Source organism: Neofelis nebulosa, chromosome 12 (assembly GCF_028018385.1).
Source record: "Neofelis nebulosa isolate mNeoNeb1 chromosome 12, mNeoNeb1.pri, whole genome shotgun sequence".
Classification (NCBI taxonomy): domain Eukaryota; kingdom Metazoa; phylum Chordata; class Mammalia; order Carnivora; family Felidae; genus Neofelis; species Neofelis nebulosa.
The window spans coordinates 82,081,630-82,103,850 of NC_080793.1; the positions used below are offsets into that span (position 1 = coordinate 82,081,630).

Consider the following 22,221-nt stretch of genomic DNA (forward strand, 5'->3'; position numbering starts at 1 on the left):
GTAGTTTGATAGAGTGGAGAAGGTGGGAGGGTCCTGCTCATTGGAATAAGTCAAGGATCAAAGTCCCCATTCACAGACATTGCTGATTTCCATACAGAAGACAAGAGAGTTCCAGAGTGTCTCATGTCAGCAATTAAATGCTCTAACCTGGAAGTGACATATTTAACTTGTCACAATTCCTGGGCAAGGACCAGTTAGTTGCATGGCACAACCAACCCATGGCGGGGGGGCGGGGGGGGATCAGATATGAAACAAGACACAAGAAATTAGTTACATAGTAGGTAAGAAAGTGGTAAATGTGGGGAGGGAGAGGAAAACAGAGCAAGTAAAGAGGATGGATGTACTGTGTAAATGAGAAAGGTTATAATTTTAGGATGGTTACAGTAGATCTCAGGGGGAAGGAAACTTTTGAGCAAAGACCTAAAAGAAATGGAAAAGTCAGCCATGAATATATGGGGGGAAGAACATTCTAGGTAAAGGAACAGAGGCAACAGCTAATTCAGGTGCAAATGCCATTAGATTGGAGTGTACCCAGTATGTTCAGGGCCAGCAAAGAGGTTGCTGGTATGGACACGGAGAGGGGCGGGGAGTTGGGTGTAGGAGGTGAGGCCAGGGAAAGAAAGGAACCAGATCTCAGTCTCTAAGGACTTTGGCTTTTACTCTGACCACAGTGAGGATGACCTAATTACAGGCATTTGGGAACAGGAGCTACATGATCTCACTTGCATTTTAAACTGATTGTTCCGGCTGCCTCATTGAAAATAGACTATAGGATGGCAAAGGTGGAAGGAGGGAGACTTTATAGGAAGCTCCGGTCCTACCCTAGACACAAGATGGTAGTTTGAGCCAGGGAGGTAGCAGAGAGGTAGGGAGCAGAGATCAGGTTCCAGATGCATGTGGAAGGTAGAGGCAAGGGAGGTTTCCTGACAGATTGGATGTAAGATGTCAGAGAAAGAGAAGGGTCAAGGACCCACTTCAAGGATTTGGCCCACAAGTTGGAAGAATGAAGTGGCCATCACCCAAGATAGGGAAGGCTGAGAGGGGAGCAGGATTGTGAGAGGAAGGTCAATAACTCACATTTAGTGTGAGATGGAGAGACAGCCTCTTTTGAAAGGCAGCCAAAACCAAAGTGTTGACCATCTTTAAACATCAAGGAAGAGAAGGAGAGAATCCCACACTTGAGTACAGGCTAGCTTACCTGATTTCACCAATCCAGATACAAAAGAGACAAGGGACAGTTCTTTAGATGGAAAACTATGATTTTACTAGTTATTACATGTTTCATAGAGATGCCTCAGAATACAATAGGCTGACCGAAGTTGAAAATTAGAAAACTAGCAATTTGCCATGTTCACCTTTGTATTCATTGTGAGTAAAAATCCATGGCACATAGGAAAATGCAAGTATTTGATAAATGAATGAATGAAATCCCTTTCCTCCCATATCTCCCATATCAAGTATGAGCAATGGAATGTCACAGAGAGGTGTAATGGGAGAGAAGGAGAAGCACTCAAAAGCCATGGGCTGAAAAGACTAATCACATGGCCCAACAGGGACTTTGTATATTGACCTATCCCTGGTATCAAAAACAGTACACAGCCTTACCTTAGAAGTAGCCGTATTAGTTGGAAGTTCTTTTCTGTTCCAGAAAAGCGTTCCCTTGAGATAACACATCTCAGGATACCTGTCAGGACAGTAAGACTCAATCTTCTGATTTTCTTTCTTCTCTGCAGGGGTAAAAAAAAAAAAGTCCCATTTTAGTTTGTTTCTCTCTGGCATTTGTGGAAAAGGTATCAGTGTGGCATTTCGGAGCAATTGTGTTCATTTCTCTAGAATATGGGTGGCGTCCAACCTCCGTGTTTTATGTTGAAGGCCCTGGCGGGGGACCCAATGTGCCTGTAACCATGAGACTAACTTCCTCACATAAAACATAGGCATCTGCTACCAAAACAAATGCGTTTCCATTTCATGCCATTTATATTTTATGAAGTTGTTTAAATTACGCTGATGGCAAATTAACACGAAACTAAATGCCTTACCCCATGGCAGGAACGACAACATTCCCTCTCGGAGACAGGGTTTCAGGGATTTATGTTGCAAACAAAGGCACAGAAATAACGTGAATGCTGATGTTCCTGAAGCACGACCAGTGTCTCTGTGGTAGATATACTCAATAAACAGGATTGTTTCTGGGAAAAGAGTAAGAACCCAAGTTTTGGAAAGGGAGAAACCCATGAAGGGATTTTCTGAGCAATGTTAACTGCTGGGAAAAGAGTATAATGCATTATGTTGAAAGATAGTGGAGTGGGTCTGGGGATGGTTTTTCTTACACTCAGCAGACTGAATTGCATTTGCCTTCATCACTAGATATAAATACCTAAGCAGGCCGCAGCTCTGAGAAGCTTCGAGGACATTTTTTATTTCACATGCATATATTAGTCAAAACTTCACTATAGACAGCAGTGGTGGACACACCCGATTTCTCCCCAACACATAGGTAAAACGTGTTGCAGATTCTTAGTTTTCATGTGTGTGTCTGTCATTCATTCCTTCCTTCCTTCCTAAAGTAATGCCATGCCTTTCTTTTCTTCACCTTCTTTAAAAAACATCTCTGTGACTCAAGGAGAATCACATTACGGTGATTCACAATTGAGAAAATTGAGCAATTCAAAGAGGTCCTTCAGAGAGAGGCCTGCTGTTTAGCAGTAGCTCCCTGAGGTCCTTCATTCTCAGGTGAGGAATCTTTGTTGATAGTAACTTATTTACAAAGCACTCATTAGATCCTGGTGTACTGGTGCATTATCTCATTTAATCCTCACTGTGACCCAGTGAGGTAGAGACTCTTACCTGTACATTTGTACAGAGGAGAAAAGTCAGACATGGAAAGGTGAGGTTGACTTTCCCAAGGCAAACTGCTAAGAATGAGCACCCTTGCATGAGTTGCTTTCCCTAGAAATTAAATGCATTCACAAATGAATGAGACCTCCTTGTACTTGGACTAACCCAGCTAAAGGAAGCAGAGTAAGCAGTGGCCTTGTCAGCATGCTAAGAAGACTAAGTAAAAGAGGCTCCTGCTAATATAACCTGCCCCCCCACCACCACCACCAACAAGCTTTCATTGATGTGATCCCTCAGTCCTTTGAGTTGAGAAGTGGATTATACACAGTAAGGTGTGTAAGGGAGGCTCGACTGTCAATGTAGCACACTCCAATTCTGGGGTTGTTTCCTATCTATGTCACTTAAAATCTTATTTAGGCCCTGGTTGTTGTATCTTTACATTGGGAGTAATTATTATTATTGAAAGCATAAAGGCCAAGGTGCTTTAAAAACCCGGTGCATTATGCCAATATCATATACGAATGGTGAGGTATTTAGAGTATGTTTATATCTTATGCAGGGAGTAGATTCCATATCAGGATGTGAGAAGGCAGAAATCATGTGTAACCTCACTCCATGCTTCCAATCTTTTAGGGGTCAGAGTTTTCATAGAAAACAATAATAATGATAGGTCACACTGGACATCCAGCTGAGTGATGTTTACTAGATAAAACCTTACAAATATAAGCTGAATACCATCCAGTATCTCTTTGCCCTTTGAGATATAGGGGAAAAATTTTGTACTGATTCAAGTTCAAAGATCTCTTCAGGAACCTAAAAAATTCCTGGAGCACTGATGCTCTTTTTATTTTTTATTTTTTCTTGTAATAGTTTTATTTATTTTTCATTTTTTAAGTATACTTTATTGTCAAGTTAGCTAACATGCAGCGTTTACAGCGTGCTCTTGGCTTTGGGAGTAGATTCCCATGATTCATCACTTACATACAACACCCAGTGCTTATCCCAACAAGTGCCCTTCTCAAAGCCCATCATCCACTGACACTGTTTTTAAATAACAGCTCTGTTGAGAGAGGATTCATATACCATAAAGTTTTAAAATTGTACAATATAGTGGATTTCAGTATATTCACAGAGTTGTGCATCCAGTCACTAATTCCAGAATATTTTCATTATCCCCAAAAGAAACCCAGTACCAGTGAGAAGTCAGTCTCCATTTACACTTAAAACCCTAATCTATGTTCTGTCTCTATAAATTTGCCTATTCTGAATATTTCATACACATGGAATCATAGATGTGGCCTTATGTGTCTGGCTTCTTGCACTTTACCAAAACATTGCCAAGATTCATTTATGCTACAGCCTGTGTCAAAATCTCGTTCCTTCTCATGGCTGAATAATATTCCATTGTATGGTACTCCACATCAATTGATGGGCATTTGGATTGTTTCCATTCTTTATAATGAATAATGCTGATACCAACATGCACATGCAAGTTTTTGCATGAACATACGTTTTCAGTTCTCTTGGGCATATACCTAGGAAAGGATTTGCCGAGACCTACGGTGATTCTGTTGAACACTTTCAGAACCTGCCTCCAAAGCGGCTACACTAGTTTACATTCCTACCAATAACGTAGGAGGATGTTAGTTTCTTCACATACTTGCCATCAATTGTTATTGTCTCCTTTCTTGGTTATAACCTCCTAGCGGGTGTGAAATGGTATCTTATTGCACTTTTGATTGTATTTCCCTAGAGACTAATAATGTTGAGTGTCTTTTCATGTACTTTATTTGCCATTTGTCTATCTTCCTTGGAGAAATGTCTGTTCAAATCCTGTTAACATTTTTAATTGGGTTTCCATTGTATTATTGAGATGCAAGAGTTCTTTATATATTGTGGATACAAATTCTTAATCAGATGTATGATTTGAAAACTTTTCTCTCATTCTGTGGGTGTCTTTATACTGTCTTAACGGTGTTCTTTGGTGCAAAACTTTTTAATTTTGATGAAGTCCAATTTAGTTTTTACTTTTGTCGCCTGTGTGAAAGTTACGTTTTCTTCTAAGAGTTTTATAGTGTTAGCTCTTATGTTTAGGTCTTAGTCCATTTTGAATTAATTTTTTCTATATACAGAGATTCTACTAATGCTTTGATACCTTTGTCTTTGGGCTCCTACTTCAGTCCATAATGTCCCCGTTCTCACACCAACACACAGGAAAACCAGGCCCTTCCTTGATTTCTATGCACACATACAGACACACACACATACCCAAACTCCTCTTCCATAAAACACCCCTGGGATAAACTTCACAGAAATTTTAGTAGTCACATGATACATCAGATGAACAACCTAATATCACATTTTAGACATCTCTAAGCTTCAATGTTATTTTAGCTGACGGCTGTTTCACTGTTAATTATCCCCAGTACAATCCACTTACTAAATGGTTCTTTTCTTCAGTTCAATCCCCTCTCTCACCTGCTCTTCTCTCCAGGCCTCTCAAGAACCAAAACACAAACTGCTCTCATTTTCTCATGTAGCGCAGCTTAACATCCTAATTTACTTACTTGAACTCCTCGCAAGAATATATTTCCCCCACACAAGACAGCTTCCTCCGCAACAGGAGTTTTGGGACCATTTTTCATACCATTATTCCATGCACATTTGGGTGGGGTAATAGAGTCTGGTCCTAGGGGTAGAGAGCCTCAGTACCTAAAAAGCCAAAAATAAGAATCACCAAATGAATAAAAGAAAGGCACAAAAAGGGGAGACCAAAAACACATTTGATGATGACCTTCAACTATTTGAGCATGCTGCCAAAGATAGAAGTAGCAGAAGGGGAAGGGGTCAGCTCGAGGTGGTGGGAGTTGTGGAGAGATTAATCAGTGGAGAGGGGAAAGAAACATACTCTTCAGTACACAAAGTTCTGATGTTTTGATTATACAGAACCACACTCCTTTGGAGCTAGGTACATTTTGTAATTCAGGGTTTTTGAGATTTTAGAAAAGTTTACAGTAGAGATGCCATGTGTTACAGAACACCTTGAGTCGGGTCTGAGACAGCATGCCGTAATCAAACACAACAGCAAGTGTATATACCATGAAGTGGGATGAAAACTCTAAATAACTTTATATCTGCTTAGGTCTGGTTGTTTTGCCAAATGAGTTACAGAAAGAAAATTTCTATTTTCAGTTTCGATTTTTATTTTCTTAGTTCTAAGCGCCATATTGTGGAAAACGCAAGATCTCTCTGTAGGCAATAAGCCGTTCCTCACATGTTGTCTTTTGCCGAGACCACTCAGCAAGGCTGGTGATGATGAGGATGCAGATGAGGACGTTCCCCAAGTGCTAAGCTTCTTTCTAGATGGTGTATTATATGCCAGTCATTTGCCACGCAGGCCAGCTTGGCTGCTGAGAAGCAGTCCCTTTAGCCTCACCCCCCACCCCCATTTTCTTCTTAGATCCAGCCTTTTGTAATTTACTGCAGGGAACATAGTCAGAATTTAAGATGATGAGCAAATGCTGTTCAGGACAATAATGTGAACTCAAATGGGAGAAAGAAATCACTACAGAGAGAGAAGAGCAGGGAAGGAAAGAGGGGACCAGACCAGGTTTACAAGATTATGGAGGTTTCCTGCAAAACACGGCTGACAGGCCATCCCAACTCTCTTTGGAATGCCTTGAATGATAACAAGCAAGCACATGGATCTAGAAGGAGTGACCGTGGGCCATCATAGACTTGATTTGCCTTTTTCTTGAAGGGATCCTGATGCAGCTTTGATATAGTAAAGAATGTTCACTATTTGCATTCAGGATGCTCGTTTTTACCCAACCTCTTCAATATGACTTTAACGTGCATGATTCAATTTCATTAGTGACTATTACCATTTTGCCAGGGTCATTGTGATAGGAACATTTGATACAGATCAGCTCACATGTTGATAATAGCCCTGCCATACAGGTGCAAACATCCTTCTATAGTCTGTGAAGAAATGGAGGTTTGGACAGGTGAGCTAACAGACACACATTGTACAGTAAATGATCCATTTTACTGGCATTAGACACAGCTCTGTTTGATGCTGAAGCTCATGCTGTTTCCATTGCTCAGCATACCTCTTGACTTGATTCACCAATTTTGTCATTGTCCATATGGATATTGATTTTACTGTATAGCGTAGACACCCACAAACCTGGCTTCAAATCTAAGCTTTACCATCACTTGTCATATGACCTTGGAATGGTAATGATAGTAGTGTTATTTCTTCACTATGTATCAAGCACTATTCTAAGAAATAGAGCATAGAAACTACAAGACACTTGAAATATCCCAAGAGAAGTTTTATGATAAAATAAATTTGAAAATCCTAAATATATTCCCCATTATAGATTCTCAGTGCACATTTGCATCCTAATGATGCTGAGAAGTATTTGAGGCTGAAAAAGAATGGTTGAACCTTGGGAGTTTCCCAAATATTTTGACCACAGAACCTCTTTATCTAGAGTTTATCTGTTAACACCTGCAGGTTCCATGGAACAGAATTTGAGAAATGCTAAGACACATGCAAGTTCTTTGCATGCTTGTATAAAGCACATGATCACCCATGGTATTTTGTGCAATTATAGTGTACATTTACAAGGAAAACAGAGTTTATTTGGGCCAGATAATGTGTCTGACACTATCTTCTCATTCTACCCATGGGTTTCTACTTGGATGTATATTTTTTTAAATAAAAAGCTTTTTTTGAGTTAGGTCTTACTATCCAATTCAGCCCCTCTAATCCTAGTCAAGGTTTCTCTCTTTTACAAAACCTTCCCAACACTCCCTCCTCACTTGCCCACAGGGATCCCTCTGTTCTCTGACCTGTCTCAGCACTGACTGTCCCCAAGGAACTGGTGCTTCACATTCGTCTCTAAGAAACTAGAATTATGCAGAATTAAAATGTCCCACATTTGATGGAGTTGAATAGGATTAGAGCAAAATTTTGTGAGAAAACCACAGTTTTAAAAGAAAAGGCAGCATTTCCTCACTAGAGTTCCAGAAAAATTGCACAAGGGGAAGCTGCTTTATTTCTTTATTTTTTTCTTTTCTTTCTTTGTTTTGTTGTTGTTGTTTTGTTTTGTTGTTTTTTTTTTTTGCGTTACGATTCAGTCCTGAGTTCACAATTACAAAAATTTCTTTTATCCAACATAGATATTAAGATTGAGTCTTCTAAACTTGGACATGGATTTACATTTCATTTCTCATGTATGTTTTTGTAAAAATACAGCTTTTTTGTAAAAATTCTCTGCCATGGATAACTCCTTGATTATTTTTTACTTTGAACTCTTTCCAACTATATTGCAATCCCTGAGTCTCTATTCAAAATCACTTTTAAAAAAGTGATGAAATGCAACATTCCTAATTGAAATTTATCACATTATTTATTAGGGGGGGGCCCTTTCAAAATTGAAGTTGTAAAATCAAAGTCCAATGTTTACTCAATTTAAAATGTCATAAATATGCTCAGTGCTGCTCTTGCAAATGATACGCTCTTTGGCCTTCTGACTAATGCACTGATGGGGATGTTAGCTGCAGTAAAGGAAAATGCCCATTAGCCACTTCCACTGTGAAGTTCAAAAAATAAAGAATAACTTGAGGGCATGACACTAGCTATCCTTGAAGAAGCTGGGTGTTAGGTTGGGGGCAGGTTATGAGTGAGTTAAAGAATTACACACTAGTAAGATCAGCAACAATGAGGTATATGTACAAAGAGTTTGTGTCAGATGCTATTTTACCACACTGAAAACAACCTCAATGTGGTGCTCCTTATACACAGAGAATTAAAATTAGGCAGAGAAATAAAGATTAATACAAATTTCTATTGCCTCATATAATAAAAGAGTCAGAAAAGACTTGAATGTGAAAATCTTGTGATTTACTAAAACACAACTACACACCTGAGCAGACTCTTTGGAATGCAAAGGATGATTTATTTAAGCCCCTGTGCTTGAGTGCCGTATCATTATTTAAATCCAAGTTGCGATTTATGAAAACGAGCAAAGGATAGGAATCATAGCTATGTCTCAAATCCAAACTGGCAGTTACTTACAGTCATTCACTTTAGTTCAGGATATAACTGGATATCGGTCTATGAGCTCCTCATCCAGATTATTCCTGCCCATGTACAGGGCCTTGAATGTAGTAACTTCTCAGTAAATACTTGCTGTCCAGACTAGTCACGTAGGTAGATAGACCATAACGAAGACCCACAAGGAAGCAGGCAGCCCTCAGCAAGACTGTTGCCTTGACTTTAGAAATGTGCTTCTGCCCTTTACCAAAATGCCTCATAATCTTTAAATTCTTGTCATTCTGTTTCTTCTCCATTGATTCCTTCATTAATTTAAACATCATTCATTCAAAAGCTCTTCTTTGAGCTTATTTTCTGTTTCTGGTACTAGGTACGCACTCCGCCCTCTTAGGGTTCACGATCTAGTGGGAGAGATAGAAAAAAAAAAAACAGTGAAAAAGATATATAAAACCATAATGGGATAAATAATAAGACTAAAACTGATGACAAATACCCAGGAGGGATGTACTACTTGTGCATGACAGCTCTAAGTGAACAGAAACATGACCCTTTGAGAAATCTCTGCATCAAACTGATTTGTATTCACTGATATGCCAACAAAGCACTACAGAATTTACTTATTTATTTATTATTTATCCGGTTGTTTCCTATCCTTGCCAACAATTGATGTCACCTAACTATCTTTTAGCTGTTCTTGTGAGGGTACAGGGACATCTCACTGTGAATTTAATTACTCTGATGACCAATGATTGTGGAACATAATCTTTTTCTTTTTAAGTTTATTTATTTATTTTGAGACAGAGAGAGAGAGAGAGGCAGACAGAGAGAGCACATGAGCACATACACGAGTAGGGGAGGGGCAGAGAGAAAGAGAGAGAATCCCAAGAAGGCTCCACACTGTCAGCATGGAGCCCAATGCAGTACTCAAACTCACAAAACATGAGATTGTGACCTGAGCTGATATCAAGAGTCAGATGCCTAAATGACTGAGCCACCAAGGTGTCCCTGTTGAACATATTCTTATGTGCTTACTGAACCATCCATTATTGTTTATAAAATATCTGTTGGATACTTTGCCCATTAGAAATATTAGACTGTTGGGGCACCTGGGTGGCTCAGTTGGTTAGGCATCCAGCTTCAGCTCAGGTCATGATCTCATGGTTTGTGAGTTTGAGTCCCGCGTCAGGCTCTGTGCTGCCAGCTCGGATCCTGGAGCCTGTTTCGGATTCTGTGTCTCCCTCTTTCTCTGACCCTCCCCTGTTCACACTCTCTCTCTCTCTCAAAAATAAACATTAAAAAAATTTTTTTTTAAAAAGAAATATTAGACCGTTCATCTTTTGATTAATGTGTGGGACTTTTAAAAATATATTCTGGGTTTAAGTCCTTTGTCAGATACACATGTGGCAAAATGTTTTCCCTTTTCATTTTCTTATTACTGTCTTTCAAGGAGCAGAATTTAATTTTAATTAAGTCAAATTGATCACATTTCTCATTTTAAGATGAGTGCTATGTTGAACCAATCTAAGAATTCTCTGCCTACCCCATCGAATATTTTCTTTTTGTTCTTTATAGCTTTTAGGTTTAATAAAACTCTGATCCATCCTGAATTAATGTTTGTGTATGCCGTAAGAAGGGATTTGAAGTGTCTTTTTTTTCTACACAAATATCCACTTGTTTGGCTTGAGAAGATATTCTTTCCTCTTTGAATGATTTATATGACTTTGTCAAAAATTACTTAACTGTGTGTATCTGGACTGTCTATTCAGCTTTAATTATCTGTTTATTTTACTGACTCGGGTCCTTGGGCTCTCCAAGCAAAAGAAATTTACTAGAGGCCAAATCAGAAGTTCTGAACTAGAGGCTTTTGCTGTGGCTGATGCATCAGATGTAAAGATTAGAAACCTCTCTAACCCAAAGAAAACATTACCAGAGACAGCCCACTTTTCAAGGAAAAATATATACAAAGATGATAGGATCTTGATTTGCCTTCCTTAGTTAAAAAAACAACAAAAGAATGTTGCTTTAAAACATTTCTTTCTGACCCGAGAGAGAGGTTTCTTGACTGAAGAGTAGCCTACTATCGATGGAGAAGACTCATTTTTTATTCATCCTCTTTGAAGTCAGCAGAGCTTGGGGAAGACTATAGATTTTGGTGTCTAATCTGAGAAACGACAATCTGAATCCATACTCTTCCCCGGGTCTTCCATGCGAACTTGAACAACTTATTTAACTCTTCAGAGCCTCATTTTCATAAGCATTTTGGTTGAAATATAGTACACTTAAAAATGCATGAAATATTTATATATAGCTCAGTGAATTATCAGCCAAAGAATTCTGTGTAACCACCACCTAAACCAAGATGTGGACCATTGTTGCCAGCCCGTTGGAATCCCCCAATGGGGTTTGGAGGCCTCTCCAGTGGCTCCTCCTTTCTTCTCTCCAGAGTAACCACTTTCTTGACTTAGTTCTAACACTGAAACTATGTGTTGTACTCTTGGTAAACTTTATTTACACATGAAATCAAATTATGTGCATTGTCAAGTATCTGGCTTCTTTCACTGAGGCACATTCCTGTGTCTGTAAAATGAGGGGAAATGATGCATACTTTATACTGTGATCATAATTACGTTGGAGCCATGCAACATGGAAGGTGCTGGGCTTCCCTCCAGTTTCTGGAAATGCTGAGTGTTTTCTCCTCCCTAGTTCTGTGTTCACAAGCACTGCATACATATATTGTGCTAGTAACAAAAATGTGGTATTTGGATGTGAAAACACTGCATAGACCTGACCTTGCCTTGAGGTCTACTGCTCAAACACGGTCCTTAATCCTGGCGGTTAACTCTTCTCTATGCCATTCCTCCTGTGCAATAGCCATTCCTCCTCCATTCATCTCCAAACACACTCAGTTGGTTTGTGTCCCAGAAGATTATAGAAGTGACCCAAACAGGTTTCCAGGTAGAACAATAATCACAAGTCCTCTTGCCTGAAGACCCACTACATATGGGCCACTCTACTGATTGCCTCCCGTGCCTTATCTCATTTAATCCTCACCACAGCCAAATGAGGAAGTATTCATATTATTCCCATTGCAGAGATGAGAAACTGAGGCCAGAAAGGTCTTGAAAGTTTACCCAACCACTAAGAGATGGAGTTAGGATTTCAATGGAGGCCATTTGTCTCCAGAATGTGGACTCACTGCTGATATGCAGGTACAAACAGATAGTGTCATTTTTTTTCTCTTTTTTTTTTAAATTTTTTTTTAACGTTTATTTATTTTTGAGACAGAGAGAGACAGAGCATGAACGGGGGAGGGTCAGAGAGAGAGGGAGACACAGAATCCGAAACAGGCTCCAGACTCTGAGCTGTCAGCACAGAGCCCGACACGGGGCTCGAACTCACGGACCGCGAGATTGTGACCTGAGCTGAAGTCAGACGCTTAACCCACTGAGCCACCCAGGCGCCCCGATAGTGTCATTTTTTTTTAATGCAATCTTTTAGGAAATGCTATTGCTTGTAGATTTCAGCTTATTATTGGAGAAGTTCCTGGTTGAAAAAATTAATTGGAAAGTCTGTTATACTCTCCTCTCTGTCCTTATGAAGAAATGTCTTCTGCATCTGGCACTGAATGGAGTTCAGAAGACACAGGCCATATGAATGCCTCCTTAAAAGCCCTAAAATTTAAAGCCTAACTCTGTTTTTATTGTGTTACACTTGCACTGGAACATGTCAGGTTATTTGGGAAATAGTTTGGGGGGATTTTAGTACCTTGTCATTTTTACTACCATTTTCTTCTTTTTATCTATATAATACTCTTACCTCTTTCTTTATTTTTCCTTACTGACCAGTGATCACAACGCTATAGACTCATTCTATGATGCCACTTCAGAAATCTAGAGAGCCACTGCCAGGTTTAATTCTATGAAGTTGCTGCTAAGGACCATTTACACATTTTATGATAATTTATTTAATATGTCCCAGTTTAAATATCTTAGTGCTTTCTTTGTGCATGATCCCACGCTAGGAACTGTGGGTAAAACAAGAAAATGATATGACATCAGCCCCATCATCAGAGTACTTAAATAAAATTCAGTTGGGGAGGAGGACAAACAGAGTCACAGCAAGTTAAGCATTAGTTCAAAGTAGTAGCAGAAGTGTTATGATACTACCTATGAGAAAGAGGACATCAGAGGTGGTTTCAGAACAATACTAGGGATATCCAGAGAAAGTGGGGATCCCTTGGTCATAGAAAAGGTGGAATGGAAGGTGTTCTTGGAGGATGAATAGAATCTGCAGTCAGACCGTAAAACATTCTGGCTGATGAAATGTGGCTTTGACCAAGGATTCAGGAAGGTATGGAGGGAGGAGGTACAACATGAATGCTCTTGTTGCCTATTGCTACTGTAACAAATGACCACAGACTTAGTGGCTTCAGAGAACACAAATATATTACCTAACAGTTGTGTATGTCAGAAGTGCACAGTGAGTCTTATGGCTGAAATCACGTTGTAAGCAGAACTGTGTTCCTTTAGTAGGCTCTGAGGAAAAGTCTGTTTCCTTGGCTTTCCCAGCTTCTAGAGGCCATCTGAATGTGTTGGCTCATGGCCCCTTCCTCCATCTTCAGGGCACATTACTCTACTCTCTGCCTCTGTCATCACATCTTTGACTCGAACCCTTCCACCTTCCTCTTATAAGGTCCCGCTGGTTAAGTTGTGTCCATTGGAAAAATCCAAGATTATCTCCTCATGTCTAAATTAACTCAGTCACATCTGCAAAGTACTTTTCGTCACGTAAGATATTTTCCCAGGTTCAGGGAACAGGACCTAGACATCTGGGGGGGGGGGGGGGGCGGGCGGCGGGGAGGCAGGCAGCGGACATCATTTTGTTAATTACAGTCAGCACCATATTGAGAAGGTCTATAAGTGACGGGCTTTGAACTTCATCCTACACACCACAAAATCATCAAATGCTTCAGTCTGAGGAAGCATTTTCAAAGTGTGCATGGGCAAAGTGCAGACTAAAAGGTAGAACAATGTGAAGAAAAGTGTAGAGGCAGGGAGACCAATGCAGAGACCGTTGAATCTGTCATTGGACAGCATAAGTGTGTTGTGTTGTGTTGTGCTTGCTTGTCTGTGGGTGTGTCATGTGTGAACAAGACACCTCCCCCACATGCCCACCCACATTTGCACTTGGAAACACAGTCTTTAAGTGGTATTTGCTTAGCCATGGAAATCAGCTGCCTGGGAAGGACTGTGACCCTTCCTGCCTCCCAATATGCTAGAATAGGAATAATACATCCGTACTTTGGTTTCTAAGGAATCATCATCATGCTTAAAAATATGGGCTATTCAGAGCTGGGAACTACCTCTCCAGACAGCCTCCCAGGAAGTTCCCAAAGGGGTTTCCAGTCTTAAAGGGATGGTCTGTGATGGGCAATTATCTGAGCAGCAGTGATCTCTGGAGAGACTTTTTTTTATCTATGGCAGGGACTAGCCCATGGTGGCAAGCCAGAGAATTGGTTTGATTAAGAAGAGGCCTGAGTGGTGTTCACAGCAGAGTTGAGATGCTTTGCACTCTCTGTTGCTTTCCCTTTCCATATTGTCCAGAGCTTGGAATAAGTTGTCACATACAGGGAGTTTTGACTCGGAAATTTCCTTGTTGAAACTTGCTGTAGCTATGGTTCCACATGGTATAAAATTGGGAAAACAAACACAAAAACAACAACAAAAAGGAATCGAATGAATTAGCAGACTTGTGATAGACCAAGAGATTTTTAGGGGAATTCTTATTAACATACAAGCAAGGGCTAGAATTGCCTCTGTGGCAAAACAAATTCATATAGTTCAGGAGTTAGCAAGCCCAGATGGTTTATTAACTCATTTGGGGGCCCTATTATCAGTATAGTGGCTTATCTCAGGTAATGCAATTAAGATGGGATCAGATAGCTGTACCTTAAGACTTGATAACATAGAATTTTCAGAACAAAAGTATGTGCGCTCAGCAATGGAAGAGGAAATTATAATGTTGGTGTTCAGACTTTAAGGAATTACAACACGATCTGAAAGGGATGGACGTTAATAACGAGCCTGTTCTCTTCTTCCCAAGGCAGAACAGTGCAGTACAGTTATTTTGGTGGCGTTTAACTATTATGACATTCAGTAGCAAAGAAAGATCCTCAGAAATAAGCCCAGAAGTCTCTGAGGGAAAACATAAATACTCAGCTGTGTTTTTAAAGACTCGGTATTTTCTTTCTTAATTGTGTTTACCTTTTAAGCAACAACAAACAGAAGCTAAAAACTTGGCAGAGAGTTGCTTTTTAAGGAGAATGTCTTCCTTTGCTGCCAAATGAACACGCCTCTCTTTTTCACTTGGTTCTTTTTCTTTAAAAAAGAAAAAACAGTGATCTTTCCATTTTCTTCATTCAAGAACATTTTTACCCTTTAGCCATCAGGAATACTCAAGACCGTAGAATGTGGGGTGTCCCAGAGAAGACAAGTCAAGGGCTCTGTTTATTGTTATGATCATCATTATTGTTATATTGCATTAAATCATAGCAAGCATTTGTCGAAACTCAAGGCATGGGGCAGTAAAGATACACTAGACTGATAGAAACATCTGTGTAAACAACTAATGACTACACAGTACAATATGGCATCTGTGCTTAAAAATTACTGAGAGTTTTATTACTGTCAAGGGAGATGACCTCTAGTGAATTTATGCACGTGTTTGCTACCTTTAAAGAGTTGCTTCCCTCTTAGAGCAAAACCAAATAAACGGCAAAGCAGTAGCAGCCTACCCTTTTTCACCCTGTCGCCCATGCTTGGAGTGGAGGACAGAAGGGAACCATTGCCCTGGAGTCACTGCTGTCAGGTAGTAGCCGCAAGGGGCAGGTGACCTCAAGTCAGGGTCTCTGGCCACCTGGTGGCCTTTTCCGTAGTACTCCATCTGGAAATTGCAAGGCTTCACATCTAGTTATATATCTCATGCATGATAATCCTGATGTTCTGGTTGTTAAACCCTCTTCTCTGCCTGCCCAGAAAATATCTCCAGGGAAATGTGTTCTGAAGACAAAGCTCGCTCGCTCTCTCTCTCTCTATTTTTTTTTTTTTACATGATATCCCTTTACAGAGACTAAAGTTTGACAAGAGCACTGAAGAACCAGAGGGGACTTTTACATGATCATAAAGGAAAGTCTGTTTCCTAAATATGAGAAGTCCTGCCTCTTCTTGCTGATTATATCTATGTAGACACCACAGACCAGATGATTGGGGAAGGTAGAGTAGGACAGGGGCTGTATTTATACTCCTTGGCAGAGTTCTGGAATTATCATGACATTAATGGACACTGAAAGGAATGAATAGTTATGGCCAACTATGAGCCAGGCACTATGCTAAATAAATAAAGTACCTATTCCACTTGAAACACTCTTCAAAACAAAATATGAGGGGGCACCTGGGTGGTTCAGTTGGCTAAGCCTCCGACTCTTGGTTTCTGCTCAGGTCATGATCTCAGAGTTTCATGAGTTCAAGCCCCATATTGGGCTCCAAGCTGACAGCGTGGAGGTTGCTTGGGGTTCTCTCTCTCTCTGTCCATTCTCCACTTGTGCTGTCTCTGTCTCTCTCAAAAATAAATAATTAAACTTGGAAAAATATATGAGGTTCATAGTTGTGAAATTTTACAAGAAATCACCCAAATACATTATTGTTCTACAACCAGTGAGTAGCAAAGCTGGAGTTTGAATTTGGTCCTTTTGACCCCAGAGCACTTGCCACCTCAATAGTAATACCACCTGGGCTAGTGGGTAACACACAGTCGGTGCTTCCTAAGTGCTTAGTGGGTCTAAACTTAATAGGTCACGTGTTCTGTTCTTAAGTTGACTTTGGCATTGCAATTGTATGCAAGTCTACTTATAAAAAGAATTTGCTTTGCAAATAAAACTTCAAAAGTTATGAATTTTTCTTTTTTTAGGTTCAAGTTAGTTAACATGCAATGTAGTCTTGGCTTCAGGAGTAGAACCCAGTGATTCATTTCTTACATATGATACCCACTGTTCATCTCAAAGGTGCCTATCACCCATTTAACCCACCCTCCCACCAGTCCTCCCCTCCAGCAACCCTCAGTTTTTTCTCTGTATTTAAGAGCCTCTTATGGTTTGCTCCCCTCTCTGTTTTTATCTAATTTTTCCTTCCCTTCCCCTGTGTTCATTGGTTGTGTTTCTCAAATTCCACATATGAGTGAAATCATATGATATCTTTTTCTCACTGACTTATTTCACTTAGCATAGTACACTCTAGTTCCATCCACATTGTTGCAAATGGTAAGATTTCATTGTTCTCCATTGCTAAGTAGTATTCCATTGTATATATATTCCACATCTTCTTTATCCATTCATCAGTCGATGGACCTTTGGGTTCTTTCCATACTTTGCCTTTTGTTGATAGTGCTGCTATAAACATTGGGGGGCATGTGCTCCTTCGAATCAGCCTTTTTGTATAATTTGTATAAATTCCTAGTAGTGCAATTGCTGGGTTGTAGGGTAGTTCTAGTTTTAATTTGGGAAGGGGGAGAAAACTCCACACCGTTTTCCAGAATGGCTGTACCAGTTTGCATTCCCACCAACAGTGCAAAAATGTTCTTTCTCCACATCCTCGTCAACATCTGTTTTTTCCTGAGTTGTTAATTTTAGCTATTCTGACAGGTGTGAGGTGGTATCTAATTGTGGTTTTGATTATATTTCTCTGATGATGAATGATGTTGAGCCTCTTTTCCTATGTCTGTTTGCCATCTGGATGTTTTCTTTGGAAAGGTGTCTATTCATGTCTTCCCATTTCTTCACGGTATTATTTGGGTTTTGGGGTGTTGAGTTTGATAAGTTCTTTATCAATTTGGATACTAACCTTGTATCCAATATGTCATTTACAAATATCTTCTCCCTTTAATGTAAGAAACAAAGCCATTAAAACCTTCATTCATTTAGGGATCACATGCGCATGAGTACATGCACATCCATCCGTGTCTTTGATCAACACTAAGTTCGTACAGATTTTCAACATCTTATCTTTGCTTTCAGGGCTGGCTGCAACTATTCTATTTGCCTTGCTGACATATTACAGCTTGTGTATTTTTCCTTATGTTTTCTATTTAAAATAGATGGAAATGTTGAATTTATTAATAGAAACCAATGCTTTTTCTGGGGTTAAAAAATGTACATTTCTCTTAGGAAAGTCTTAGCTACATTTATTCACATGATTTAAAAAAATCCCAAGAGCTATCCAAATTCTTCATTTGTCCATATATTCAGTGTAGCCAGTGGTCTATTACTCTCAACATCGCCTAATTCCTTTATCTTCATTCCTTGGTCTTTTCTTCATTCCTTGTACTCAAAAAGCTTATCTTTGAGTAAGCAAGAAGTTATGTCCCTCCATTCCCAGTCTGTTATCCTTTAAGTGACACTGTCAGATAGTCCAGTTAGAATCTTGGGAGTTTGTCCAATATGAAAACTCATTCAGTAGATATTAGACCGCTGACTGATTGGTGCTGGCCACTGCAAGGTTGTCAGAGATAATGATATATTGTCACTCCTATTATCATTACACTTTGCCAATGTACCACATATATTAGATGCCAAATAGTAATCATAGAGTTGCCCTCCAGTGGTCTTGCAGTTACCCACTAAGCTTGTTATATTAATTTGAAAAATGATTTTCAAAGCATTGACAAAGACTTGGAATCTATCCACACAAAAGAGTCCATGGAGCTTAAACTATCCCAGATCAGGAAAGTTCCATGCAGAGAGCTGCCATCTTAACTTGATGAAATAATAGAATTCTGTCAGCCACCCTGGAATAGTCAAAAATCTTGAATTCTAATCCTAGCACATTCCCTGATTTTCTGTGTGGCCTTGAATAAATCACTTAACCTCTCTGGGTCTCAATTTTCCACCTATAAAATAGGAAAACATAATGACATTCCAGTCAAGTGATGGCATTACTATGAAGGTCAAGTGAGATAATGTATATTAATTTTGTATGAAAAAGGGATAAGAACTTGAGAGATGTTAATTTCTACTGCTATAATTGTTATGCGTCCTTGTGGGTTAGTGGAGAATATTTACAGACAGGAACATGAAGTATCAATAAAAGGAATGGCATGAGACAAAGGAACTAAGTAAGTCCGAAGAATAGTCCTTAGTCTTCCTGTGATATCTTCTGTAACATACAAACAACCTCTAAAAAGACTACCCCTTAGCTGTTTAAAAAAAAAAAAAAGTTAACTGAAGGCAGAGGAGTATTACCTAGTAAAAAGAGGAATGTGATTGTCGTTTGTTTTCAGTCCTGGTAAGTTTTTAGAGCAAAAAAGAATGTAAATCAAGGAATTAAATACTAAGGAAACTGTTGGATGGGCCAGAAGCAAAGGTTGGCTGGGGTGGGGGATGCAGCTGGTTTTAGAACTCAGGAAGTCCCAGAAACCCAGAAGCTCATGCTAATCATCTTCATCACCTTCAACTCCCAGGTAACTCAAAGCCCCAGCAAAATCCCCTACAAAGCCCCCAGCAAAATCTTCTCTAGGGGTCCTGTGGTGTTTTCCTGCCTGGGGCTGGAGGCTGAAGATTGCTCCTCTTCTCTCCAGATTTCCTGCAAGTGACTCCCATGGGCAGAGCTCCTGTGGGCCTGTTGCTGGCAAGGGATCCCGGGAAGTGGGGGTCCCAGGCTTCTCCCCAGGGGATAAGGAGTGCTGTGCAGTCAACAATAGACAAGCTGACACACTACTTCCCTTTAAAACCATTTCTTTAATAAGGCTTGGTTGGAAAGAACAAAGTTATAAGCCAAGGATTTCAAGTGCTAACTCGGGTCTTTTGAGAGTGAGAAACTGGGCTTGCTTCGTGTACTCTCCAGTGTTATGCTATTTCCACAATTCTAGGATCCCAGTGCTTGTGATGCACTATTGATTTAATAAGTGCTTTAAAAAACAGCAACATGAAAGGTACACGTCAAATGTGAGACTTGTCCTCAAACCACTGTTGTTATGGGTGTAAAGATGAGTCTTAGAGATAAAGAAGTGTGACTTCACTGCAATATGGAGGGTTCTAGTGGACATAAGAAACCCCTCAATCCCTCTCACATACCTCTACACACTTACATCTGATCTTGTAAACAGAGCTGGATCAGGATCAAGGCATTTCACTCCTCTCTGGAAGAGGCCTGGCAGACATGCTGAAGGATAGTGTATTGGTCCTTGAGCTGTAGGAGTAATGGACAGAATGTTTCACTGTCCCCAGCAGACAAGGAAAGAAGAGAGACTGCCACGCTTCTCTCAGTGTACGTGGATTTTCACAGTGCACTACAGAGCAGTAGCTAGTTACCTCTTTTTCTTTGGTTTCCTTCTGTTTCCTTCTGATGTTTGCCTCCATCAGAGTGGAGATGGTCCACTTCCTTCCTGAAGAAACCTAGTTTTCTCTCTTGTCTTTGGAGGATGCTGTTTCTTTAGGGATGTTCCTGATGATTCCAGCCTCAGAAGGCCTCCCGAAGTTTTCCTAGACTAAACCTGCAGTAGGAATTGCAGAAAATGTTCCTTTGATAATCTTTGGATTCCTGGTCTGACTCTGAATAGCAGCCTTTGCAGTGGCTAGTGGGCCAAGATTGAGGTTTGCATCAGTGGCCCCCTCAGTTTGCTGTGGTCCTTGGTCTTTTCAGTCTACCTTGTTTAAGCCATAGGGGTTGAACCTATGGCTCCTCCTAGTTCCTTGGAGGGTTCTGCATTGGAGCTTAGAGATCATGTGTACATAAATTTCCTGTGAGACCTGGAGAACATTGGCTAGTTTATGACCCAGATGCTTGAGTTCTTGGCCACATTGTGTAGTAATCTCACTTCATTCAACGGCATTGAATAATGCCATTTTTATTGCCTACAAACTAATTTCTAAGAATTTTAGCATATAATCCTTGTTGAACAATTGACATATGTTGCCTGTTATATAGAAGATCGAACATGGCTGCATCTTGGTATCCAAGTCCCCATGGAAAACAATGCAGTCCAGCACTGGAAGAAATAATGCTTAACTCACACAGAGCAGTATTAGCTTCAGTAACAGACATGGGTCCCGCATGGCCAGTGAGTCCTGCCTGGCAGCCATTGTAGGGCCATTGTCCTGCCTACACCCCAGTTTTGTCACTGAATGAAGGACCCCTCTCTCCTCCCTGCAGACGAAAGATCTAGCAATGGGCTTGAACAGGCATCACATGACATGCATACTAATGCTAAATAGAGGAGTAAATATTGAGTCTGAAACAGAGAATGATATTCTTAAACATATGGTAAGTCCAGCATAGGCTATGAAGGCTTTTTTTTTTTTTTTAATGTTTTCTGTACAAGGCCCATTCTTATGCAGCTGCAACTACGCCATTTTTTTTTTCAGTACTTGGCATAGTTGTGGAAAAAATGGCTTGAATGGTTTTCCATCTCTTTGATGATTCTAATCAACTTTGTCACCTGCCTGCTTAGAAATTCCTTCAGCGGCTCTCCCTTATGTTTCTGGATAACATCCAAAATCTTTGACATGGCTTTCCTAGGCCCTTCAGCAACTAGCTCCTGTGTCTCTATACAGACAGTCAGCTCCCAGTGATCAGCCACAGACTTGCTTCACTGCAGCCTCAATAAGCTGCTGGCATCTCGCCCAGCCCTCATGTTCGCTTGCTAACTCCTCCATCTAGGTTCCGGTCTTTCCCCATCCTCCCTCACCTTATTCAGTCTTCCAGATGAATTTCTACTTGACCTTCAGGAGACTACACTTTTTTTTAATTTTTAAACTTTCATTTATTTATCTCTGAGAGAGAGCAGGGGAGAGACACAGAATCCAAAGCAGTCTACAGGCTCTGAGCTGTCAGCGGGGCTTGACCCATAAACCATGAGATCATGACCTGAGCCGATGCCAGACACTTATTCAATGGAGCCACCCAGGCACCCCTGGGAGACTACACTTTAAACTCTTCCCCAAATTGGCCATGTGTTATTCTGGAGCCTATCAGGAAGCTTGGTACCTGAGACGTGCTCAAAACAGTTAGTGTGCCCAAAATGAGCTATATAATTTTACATGTTCTATATTATCTCTATCCCAGAGTCAAGTCTTCTGTTTATGCAGTGTAAGCAATTATTAGAAACTGCTTATTTAATTTTTGTGACCTCTCACTAGCAAATCTTTTTGGTCATTACCAAAGTGCCTATTAAGAGCTGTGCTATGAATTTCACACTTGAAAACACGTCCTAACACACCATTTTAAGAATTCAACATAATTACAGTTGTGGGCACAAGATTATCCCCT

The 22,221-nt window shown here is 40.2% G+C and overlaps 1 protein-coding gene and 1 long non-coding RNA gene across 12 annotated transcripts in view; one reads left to right on the forward strand and one right to left on the reverse strand.

The window, feature by feature from the left end:
* The window catches only part of TRPM3 (transient receptor potential cation channel subfamily M member 3), a 796,659-nt gene that overhangs the window by 450,960 nt on the left and 323,478 nt on the right, over window positions 1-22,221 (forward strand). The window lies entirely within an intron of this gene.
* Window positions 1,602-3,069, reverse strand: LOC131492082 (uncharacterized). Its single transcript, XR_009251834.1, has 2 exons — window positions 2,848-3,069; window positions 1,602-1,727 (listed from the first exon to the last, which is right to left on the reverse strand). It is a non-coding gene; the product is annotated as an uncharacterized LOC131492082 (long non-coding RNA).